Below are 10,990 nucleotides of genomic sequence, written 5' to 3'. Positions count from 1 at the left end.
GGATTTACTCTCCCCAGCGTCTCGAGGCAGATGCTTTCCTCCTGGACTGGATGGGTCAGTTTCTCTATGCCTTCCCTCCATTCCCTCTGATTCTCAAGACTCTTGTCAAACTCAAAACAGAACATGCCACCATGATTCTGATAGCTCCTCGGTAGCCCAGACAACCATGGTACTCCCTTCTACTTCAACTCAGCACCAGGGAGCCTCTGCTTCTACCAGTTTTTCCCTCTCTGCTTACTCAGAGTTAAGGATCCTTACTTCATCCCAATCTGCAGTCTCTACACTTAACAGCTTGGTACCTTTCAATCTAACTGACTCTACAGTTTTCTCAATCTGTACAGGACATTTTGGTAGCTTCCAGAAAGCCGTCCACTAGGCAGTGTTACGGCCAGAAATGGCCTAGATTTTATACTTGGTGTTCTACTCATCAAATGGAGCCAATGTCTACCTCCTTGGCTTCGGTTTTGGATTATTTACTTCACATATCACAATCTGGACTCCAGTCTACATCTATCCGAGTCCATCTCAGTGCGATTGCTGCTTTTCATCAGCCTCTTGATGGGAAACATCTGTCTGCACACCCTGTGGTTTCCCGCTTCATGAAAGGACTTTTTAATGTTAATCCACCGCTCAAACCACCTCCAGTGGTCTGGGATCTCGATGTCATCCTGGCTCAATTGATGAAGCCTCCATTTGAACCAATTGACAAGGCTCATCTCAAGTATCTTACTTGGAAAATGGTGTTCCTGATTGCCCTCACGTCTGCTCGAAGAGTCAGTGAGTTACAAGCCTTGGTTGTGGATCCACATTTCACAGTTTTCTACCCGTACTCATCCAAAATTCTTGCCTAAAGTTGTTTCAGAATTTCACATCAATCAATCTATTGTTCTTCCAGTATTTTTTCCAAAGCCTCATTCTCACCCTGGAGAAGTGGCACTCCATACTTTGGACTGTAAGCATGCCTTGGCTTTCTACTTGCAATGCACTGAACCTCACAGAACAGCCCCACAACTTTTCATCTCCTTCGATCCAAATAAGTTGGGGCATCCTGTCTCGAAGCGAACCATTTCCAACTGGATGGCTGCTTGCATCTCTTTCTGCTATGCTCAGGCTGGTCTCCATCTGCAGGGTCGAGTCACGGGCCACAGAGTTAGAGCAATGGCGGCGTCTGTAGCTTCCTCAGATCAACTCCTATTGAGGAAATCTGCAAGGCTGCCACTTGGTCCTCGGTTCATACATTCACCTCTCATTACTGTCTGGATACTTTCTCCAGAAGGGATGGCCATTTTGGCCAGTCTATTTTACAAAATCTCTTTTCTTAACTTGCCAACTCTCCCTCCATCCCTTTATGCTTATCTTGGAGGTCACCCACCTGTTGAGAATATGCTGCCTGCTTGTCCTTGGATAAAGCACAGTTACTTACCGTAACAGTTGTTATCCAGGGACAGCAGGCAGATATTCTCACAACCCACCCTCCTCCCCTAGTTGGCTTTTTAGCTAGTTAGCTGAACTGAGGTACCTCACAGGAGACGCGCGCCCTGACTAGGGCAGGAAGGCACTCACGCATGCGTGGTGCAGCACTCATAAGCTCTTACAAAGATCTTCAAGCAAGTCTGCTTGCAAGGCTGTCCGCTGTTAAGAATATCTGCCTGCTGTCCCTGGATAACAACTGTTACGGTAAGTAACTGTGCTTTCTGGGTTACAGTATCATACACCAATCAAACAGATTCAAAGAACAGCTAAATGTTTGACTGTCACATAACTGATTGGGCAACTATGACATCAGCAGTTGAACTGCTGCCTGAGAAAAATGCTTGTGAGCGATCCCACCTTTACTCAAACATAAGTTATTTCTAGGCATGTTGAGCTTGTGTGGGCAAGAATAACTTGCTGCATCTAGTGCCAATATTGGGTAAGTATAAGTTCACTTTTATTCAAAGCAGTGTTTGGTACTGTAGCACATTTCATTAGTGACTGAACATGTCAACTAGAGGTTGAAAAACCTACGAAGCTAAAGCTGATGTTCCTGGTTTACCAAGTTCATCATCTGAGAAATCCTCAAGGCCAGAGCAATGAGTAAATTTTGGTTCTATGGACACTCATCATCTTTGATTACAGTATCTATGTTGCCTACCTGCAGACAAGTCATGAAGTATTTTTTGCATCTCTGCCATGATCAGGAAAATATCAAAATGAGCATTTCAAATGATGAAATTGCCTACAGTGTTCCTGATACTATCATTGTACTTTGTCAAATGGCTTGCATCAAGACAAAGAAGGTAGAACTGTATGCTGGATGTGAATGAAGTAGTCTTTCAAAAAATAAAGAATATACCAAGTCATCATTCAAAGAAAGCTCAACTCAGTTTACAACAGTTAAAAAAAACAAAAAAATTTATAATGATAAATAAAGATTGAAGAAAAATATAAAATTTCAAGGGAATTAACTTTCAAATGTTTAGCGAATAGAGTGGTTTTCAAAGATTTACAGAAAGACTGAAACAAACTAGAGCTCCTCAGACTAAAGGGGAGATCATTCCAGAGTTGAGAAATTTTAAAGACCAAGGATTGGCTGAAGGTCTTAACTTCCTTTTCTAGAGGGAAAGGAGAGTTTTAATTGTTGGGTACCTATTGCAAAGGAAAATCTATAAATATTCCATAATAAAGGAATGAGAGGAATAAAAATATCATGTAGGATTTTAAAAGAAATGCAAGCGCATTTAAATTGAACCCTAAGATAAACCAAAAGCCAATGGAGACTCTGGAGCAAAGGAGTCACATGGTCAAATTTGCTTTTTCCAAAGATCTGGAGGGAAAAAAGTAAACTTAATTACGAAGCTGAACATACCTTTTGATACTGCTGCTTCAGATGCCATTGAAACTATAATGAGTTCTCAACTGCTAAGCTGACATGGATTCTATTTTGACCAAAAAAGTAAAAGACATGCAACCATGTCTGAACATGGCAAGATATTTGCAACAAAAGCAGTGATGCAAATGTGGGGTTTTTTTTCTAACTTTTGTTGTCTCTTCATTTTATTCTTCAAATCATGTTGGTCTCAGGCGCTGGTCTCTGTTTTCTTTTGTTGTCTTTTAACTCACTTGCCAGAGTCTCCTAACCATTTGACATTTCTTCTTTCTCCATGCTCACCATCCATCTTCTATCTCTGTGTATGTATTGTTCTTCATCTTCCTTCTCTGGCTCCTTTATGTCCCTTTCTAGTATTTCCCCTGTGCTCATCTCCCTGCCTTCATCATCTCACCATTCTATGATCTCCTTTTCCTGTGTACAATATCACTCCTTTTATATCCCTATGACCCCCCTTGTCCAGCATTTTCCTTCTGCGTTCTAGCCATCTCTCTGTGTCCATATATCCTTCCATGTCTTAACATTACTCCTCTGTGTCCACATACCACCCCTGCAGATGCAGCATTCCCCTTTTTGTCCTTGTTCCTATGCTCCTATCCTTGCCCACCATCTCTCCTCTTTTTGTATATCTCCATGTCTAACTTCTCCCCTCTTACTCCCTTACACCAATGTGTCTCTCACACTCTCTCTTTCCTCACTCTTCCTTCATCCCCTTGATTCAGTTTTTGTCTTTCCCTTTCCTTCTCTCTTCCTCCCTGCAGGTCCTGCACCTCACTCCCTTCCCTCTAGCCCCCTTCCCATGGGTCCACCACAACTATCTCCTCCCTTCAGCACCCAGGTATGGGTCTGGCACCTCTTCCTTCTCTCCAGCTCCACTCCACCCACCACATGGGCCCAACACCTGTTTCCATTCCCCCCCAATCCCTAGACCAGATCCAGCAACTGTCTCCCCTTCAGCTCCAGACTGTCCAGCAGCTGGACATGCAATCGCAAGGCGGGCTGCTGACCGGGAGTGGTAGGAAGGGAGGCAACTCGCAGCAGATCCTTTACTGTGGGGATAAGCGGTGAATAGCCTTGTCCCAGTACCCATGGCAACCAGTTGGATTTTTTTTTGCCCCATTCCTGTGGGTTACCCCCTCTTTCTGGGTCCACCTTAAATCCTGGTTGTTCTTTGGTGAGCTAGCTGGAACAGGAGTGATCCCTTTCTCCCCTGAGATTAGGTGTTGAGTCCTGTCCTTGCTGTCAGTCTGCTGTACAATCACCACACATCCTCTCCTTCCCTCAGGGAACCAGCATAGGCATCCCCACGGGCCTACCTTAGTCATTTGTGGTCAGGCAAGGTAAGTTGGGGCGGAAATGATCCTCTTACACGCCTGTCTGTGCAGTCTCACTGAAAAAATAGCTTCCACAAGTTTATAATCGAGTTAACATTTCCAGAGACCCCCTCCCCTTTATAGGAGAAAAATGTTATCTCGGGGGAAATGTTATATTGGTTTATATTTGGATGGGTTTATATTACCCAGCAAAATGTCCTCTCCGGAAGGTTACTTTGGACTCCTTCTCTCTCTAAAGGTTTGATTCTTAGTGGACTGCTACAAACAGATCTTTTAAAGCTCACACAGTAATCAGATTACTATGGTGACCTTTACAGCTATTTTCCGCTGGCTCAGCTGATTGCAGCTTTGTTCTCCCCATGTTGGCTCAGCTGGTCATGGCTCTGAAACCCCGATCAGATGAAATGGCAGGAAGAGTAGCAACAGTAGAAGGAGCAGAGAGAAAATCTACAAGAGCTGACAGGAGGGAGGAAGGAAAGGAGCTGTGTCTATGCCTTTGTTCTTCTGAGCAGGCTCCAGGCACAGTTCCTCCCCCTTTTACTAGGGCTGCCCCGCAAAGATAGCATGCATATAATTTGCATGCTATTCTGCTGAGCATCACCCTGTAAATTAAAATCACTCCCAACATAGTATTTATTACCGTGTTGTCAGACTGTTGTGTATCCTGCCCTCAGTGAGGCTTTTTACTGTCATGACAGAACTGGTTTGAAGACATTGTACCCATTTCCTTGATAAAGAGAGGAAAGTAGAAGATCCAATTATTTCAATGCTTTATTTTAAGTGATAACAAGGGACAGTAGAATCATTTGAAATCTAGACAATACTTTATGTGCCAGCTGAAATGGAGAAAGGTCCCTTGAACAGAAAGGAACAGAGAGGATTCAGCTGTTTGTAGTTGCCACTTTTCACATTCCGTCATCTGATATGGAGACGCGGATTTAGGACCCTCAAAAACAGAGAATAAGACCATTAAACACAGAGCAGTCTCTTTTAATGGAATATTTTATTTATTCAATTTTCTATACCGTTCTCCCAAGGAAGCACAGAACGGTTTACATGAATTTATTCAGGTACTCAAGCATTTTTCCATGTCTTGTCCTGGCAGGCTCACAATCTATCTAATGTACCTGGGGCAATGTGGGGATTAAGTGACTTGCCCACAGTCACTAGGAGCAGCGTGGATTTGAATCCACAACCTCAGAGTGCTGAGGCTGTAGCTTTAACCACTGCGCCACACTCTCCCCATATTAAAGCACTATGAAGATAATTCCATATTGTTTGATCTGATTCCATACTGTTTGATAATTCCATACTGTTTGCTTTGGGACAGTCCTGCTTATTCAATAGAACTTACTGTACTGCAGATGGATTCTTATTGGCTTCTCATTAGCTCAGATTGTACTACTTAGTCTCTAGCATTCTGGGCTAGCAGCCCTCCTCTGTGAGCACAGTAGCTAGCACGCTATGATCCAACCAAACAGGCATTTAAGCATCTGATTTGATGGTTGTTTATCGATGATTGTCGTTTTAAGTGATCATGACTACGGTAGATTTAGAGATTTGTGAAACTGTTTTAGTCTGTACTATATTTGTTTGTGTTTATGTGTGTCATAAATTTTTGTTCTCCAATCTGTCAACTCTTGGAACAGGTGGAATATAGAGGGTTGACTAACACCACCTCTGCAGTGTTTACACAGCCAGGCTCTCTGAGAATAAGTCTCTTTCCAGAACCTACTGCATGGTGATGCCCAAATTGTACAATATTGAGGTAGAACTGGAAGTTCATGGAAACAGAAGTGTCACATCCTGCCCATGAAGTGGTAAAATTTAGTAAATATTCCAGAGGCAAGTAATGGAGAGTCAGAAGGTGGTGGGTTGGAAGTAGATGTTGGTTTACATATAGAAATTTAACCAGTTCAAAAGTAGAAAAAAAATCTCAACTGGGCCAACTGGAGAGACAAATTGATTTTTATTTGCTATTCTGGAGAACTGGGTTCAATTCTCACTTAATACTTCATTGCCCCAGGTACTAAACTTAAGATGTTCAGTCCATTAGGGACAAAGTACCTGCATATAATATATGTAAATATATGTAAATATACTCACAGAAAGGCGGTACAGTATATCAAATCTTTTATAACTAAAACAAGAAATAATTTTTCTTTACCAGCAATTAGCCATTAAGGAGACCAAGAAGTGATGTCTTTTTCTAGAAGAGAGAACAGAAACTGTTAACAGAGACGATTTTTCTGAGACAGAAACTTGATTTTCAGTCTGGCAATGGAAGAAATAGCAGAAATAACAGTTTGGCCTTCACAGATTGTCAATCACAGACCAAGACCACCACCCTAAAAGAAATCGGAGCAGTAATTTTAGAAAGAGCTTCTTATGGGAGATTGGGAGATTTTGTGGTCCCTATGCAGAGAGTTTCGTCTGCTGGGACTCCTATTTGACTATGAGTGCGCAAGTAGCACAGGTGGTGCATTCATCCTTTTTTAAATTACCTGTGTTGAGAGAACACATGATGCTGTGAGCCGGTGAGCATCTAGCCTTGCCAGCTCCGGAACCCTGTCCCTCATATTGGTCATTAGTGGGATCTACAGCGCAATTTTCTTGGCTGTTTTATTCTATTTTGGTGAGCTACTATATGGACAGATACTTGGCCAAAACTCAACCTGCCATGTCGTCTAAATTGGCAAAAAAAGATAAAGAGAAGGGTAAGCCGGGGGAGGACAAGATGGCGGAATCCCCATGTGGCGTGCTAACGCAATTTACCACAGAGACGCTGACGGAGCTGAAGCAACTTATCTCCCAGGCTTTAAGCCCGAGTATGGAGCAATTATCGGCGCAACTTACTAAGTTGGAAGCTTTATTGGAGGATCATTCCACAAGGGTTACAGCATTGGAGAAGCGTGTCTCCTCAGTGGGGAACGAGGCACATGCGATGGATACTGAAGTTACCTCCTTGAAAGCACAGCTCCGCCAACAGCAAGAGAAATTGGAAGACCTTGGAAATAGGTCTCACAGGGGAAATCTGCGTTTCCTTGGATTCCTGGAAATAATAGCTAATTCTGTTCTCCTCTCCGTCCTGGAGTCATAGCTTGCGAGCGAATTGCCTATGCCAGCAGCCGTAGGCCCAGCCCGTTTTGAGCGAGTACATAGGGTGGGGCCTTGCCCTGGGAAGGACCAGCAGCCCAGGGTGGTCATTGGTAAATTACACAATTATAGATACAAGGTGGAGATTCTCCTTGAGTTTCGTTTAAAAAGAGACTCTTTACAATATGATTCTGTGCCGATTCGGATTGGGCAGGATTATTCTGCAGCGTTAACTGACAAACGGAGGGCCTTTTATCCCTTGTGTGCGAAGCTGGTGGATCACAAACGCCGCTTCATGTTTTTATATCCAGCTATCCTGAAAATTCAATCGGATGGTAAATGGCATGTTTTTGACTCTGATAAATTGGCAGGAGAGTTCATTAATAGATTGGGAGCTTCCCCTTCTGCGCCTACTTGAATGTACTTACACAGCAGCTGGGGTAGCAATGTGGGGACAAGCTGTTTAGTGCCCTGAGGGCACTGGTTCTTGCACTGCGTTAAAGCTTTTGTTCTAAGGAGGCACTAGATATGTGCTCTGCTTTCCTGCTTCCATTTGGTAGCTGAATGGCTTTTTGTTTTTGGGGTTCTGTATAGGTAATTATGGTCTGGGGAGGGGGGTGGGGGAGGTGGGGAAGGAGTATGGGATAGGGAGGGGAGTTTGCTTTGTACTGTGTTTTGGAGTGTATGTGGTTTGTACATATGGTTCTGGCTATGGGATTGTGGGTTCTAAAAGCACTAGTTGTCTCCTGGGCGAAGGCTGAGTGCCCGGGGGTCTACTGGATATGCGCTTTTGGCGGGTTTTCTATTTGTTTTCCCTGTGAATGGTAAGACATTCATACTCTTATCCTGGAACGTCTGTGGTATAACATCCCCAGTGACGCTTACTAAGATTCTTAATAGATTGAAACACTATAAGGCAGATTTAGCTTGTTTACGGGAAACACGCCTGACTAACACGGAACATGCTAAATTGCTTAGGGGTTGGGTTGGCCAAGTCTTCTATGCTTCCTCCCCTACTAAGCATGCAGGTGTAGTGCTCCTGGTGCGTGAGGGCTTTCTGGGGAGAGTGGACCAACTTACAACTGACGTCTTGGGTAGGTTTCTTTTTTGTTGGGTGACAGTGTCAGGACAGGTGTTTAATTTAATTATGGTGTATGCCCCAAATCACTATGACCATAAATTCTTTTCCTCATTGGTGCAAATCGGCAGGAGTGATCCAAAACATCCTCTGCTATTATTGGGAGATTTTACCTAGGTCTTAGACCCTTTGCAAGATAGAACAGGGCCGGGGTCCTCAATTCGGGCTACCTCTTCTAAGGGTATTCCGTATTTGTGTGAGGTTTTGGATTTGCAAGACCCCTGGCGGTTATTGCATCCCAATGAGAAAGATTACACTCATCAATCTCGAGCCCATCAATCATTTTCCAGACTAGATTATATAATGGTGTCTACTACTTTTTTTCCCCTGATTGACTCTTCGGAAATTGTCCCCCTCTCAGTCTACGACCATTGCCCGGTGTGAGTTGATGTTCTCCTGGAGGACTATCATGCTACTGGGGGGGGGATAGCGTTTTCCTGCGCATTTGGTTGATAATCCTGATTTTGTTAAATACTTTACTGATAAATGGGAGGATTATCTTTCTTTTAATGCACCACATCATGAGATGCCGTTATTGTTTTGGGAAGTGGCGAAATCGGTCCTCCGAGGGGACATCATATCCTACGTGGTGACTCACATGAGATGCATCGCTCGGGGTATAATTCGGTTGGAGCGGGAATGTCTTGCTCTTAAGAAACATCATATAGCGCATCCCACGGCTCAGCCTCGGGAGCTCTTGGTTTCCGCACAGGCTGCTCTCAATACATTAATACATGAACGCACTAAGAAACACCTGTATTACATTAAGTTTTATTATTACAAACATGGGAACAAGTCTGGACGATTATTGGCTGCTTTAACAAAACCTAGGAAGCCTAATCATTATATTCCTTGTTTAACTTTATCTGATGGCACTAAGGTGACAAAATCGTCGGAGATTGCAGATTGCTTTTTTCGTCATTATAAACAATTTTACACTGCCGTGGACGGGTTCGGGGTCTGGATGCTGGCGATTATTTGGAGGATGCGGGGATGCCGCGGTTGTCTTTCCCTATGCGTTCTTCTTTGAATGGGCCAATTCAGGGAAAATAGTTGCAGTTGGGGGTTAAACAGCTTAAGAATCGCTCCACACCGAGACCCGATGGATTTGCTCCTGAATTTTATAAAGTCTTGTTTCCGCATCTTTGTGGCCCGCTGGAGGCTTATTATACAACAGCGTTAGAGGTGGGCACCTTCCCAGAGGGTGCTAACCAGGCATATATTACGCTTCTTCCGAAACCAGGTAAGCCTGATGCAGACATTGATTCTTATCGTCCCATATCTTTAATCAATGTTGACATAAAAATTTTGGATAAGGTATTGGCTAATCAGTTGGCTTCTCTGTTACCGCAATTAATTGTCCCTGAGCAGGTAGGCTTTGTAAAACAGCGGCATTTGGTTTTGAATGTCCGTCGGTTGCTGACAGCGATTCAGAGAGCACAAGTCATTCACACCGCTGGTATACTTGTTAGTCTTGACGCGGCTAAGGCCTTCGACCAGGTTAACTGGAATTATTTGTTTACTGTTCTTACCCATATGGGGATTACGGGCTGGTTTCAAGATATGGTTCAATTGCTGTACAAGGATCCTACAGCTTGTGTTTTGGTGAATGGTACACGAATGTTGCCTTTTTCCATAGAGAGAGGGACTAAACAGGGTAGTTCTCTTTCTCCCTTTTTGTTCTTGCTTTACCTGGATCCCTTTTTGCGTACTCTCCAGAGGGACGACGATTTGAGAGGTCTTTCGGAAGGGGACACACAACTGCGTGTCAGCGTTCGCGAATGATATGTTGTTGACCCTGGTGGACCCGCATCTTTGCTCAGAGCTTTGGCTCTCTTGGATGAGTTTAGTATGTATTCTGGCTTAGTCCTTAATTTTCAAAAATCTATGGTGTTGCCTCTATTCCCAGACACACCTAGTCAATGGAGAGGGGATTTTCCCTTAAAATGGGCATCAGATCATTTGACTTATTTGGGAATTCAAATCTCCATGGATCTTACGAAATTATATCAAATGAATGTCCTGCCACTCCTGTCGCTCACTAACAGCGTTTGTGTCTTTGGAGGGAGTTTCCACTTTCTTTGATGGGCAAAATAGCATTGTATAATATGGTGTTGGTGCCTCAATGGCTTTATGTTTTTCAGATTCTTCCTATACTGTTACTTGCTAACATGACACAGAAATTGGAAAATGTTTAACGGCCTACTTGTGGAATGGGAAAAGGGCACGGTTATCTCTGTCAGTGTTGATGAAACTGAGGGATCAGGGAGGGTTGGGGCTGCACAGTCTCAGGTTATTTTCACAAGCATGCCAAATGAGACACTTGAATGACTCAATCCCCTCCAGACTCGAAAGGGGGAGGCAAAAATGCATCCTGCACCCTGTGGAACCCCACTGAGCCCCTAAGGATGCCAGACAGCCTGCGCTCAAGCCCCTGCAATGCTACAAGGGGAATGGACTCCGAGCTCCAAAATGTTTCTGCAGGCTGGCCAACAGGTACCGCAGAGAGATTGGCTCTGGCAGCTGCAGACCACTGACCAGGGGAGCTCTGAG

The sequence above is a fragment of the Geotrypetes seraphini genome, chromosome 14 (genome assembly GCF_902459505.1).
Source record: "Geotrypetes seraphini chromosome 14, aGeoSer1.1, whole genome shotgun sequence".
In the NCBI taxonomy this organism is placed as follows: Eukaryota; Metazoa; Chordata; class Amphibia; order Gymnophiona; family Dermophiidae; genus Geotrypetes; species Geotrypetes seraphini.
The sequence above is the reverse complement of the archived record's forward strand: the minus strand, read 5'-3'. Positions refer to the sequence as shown.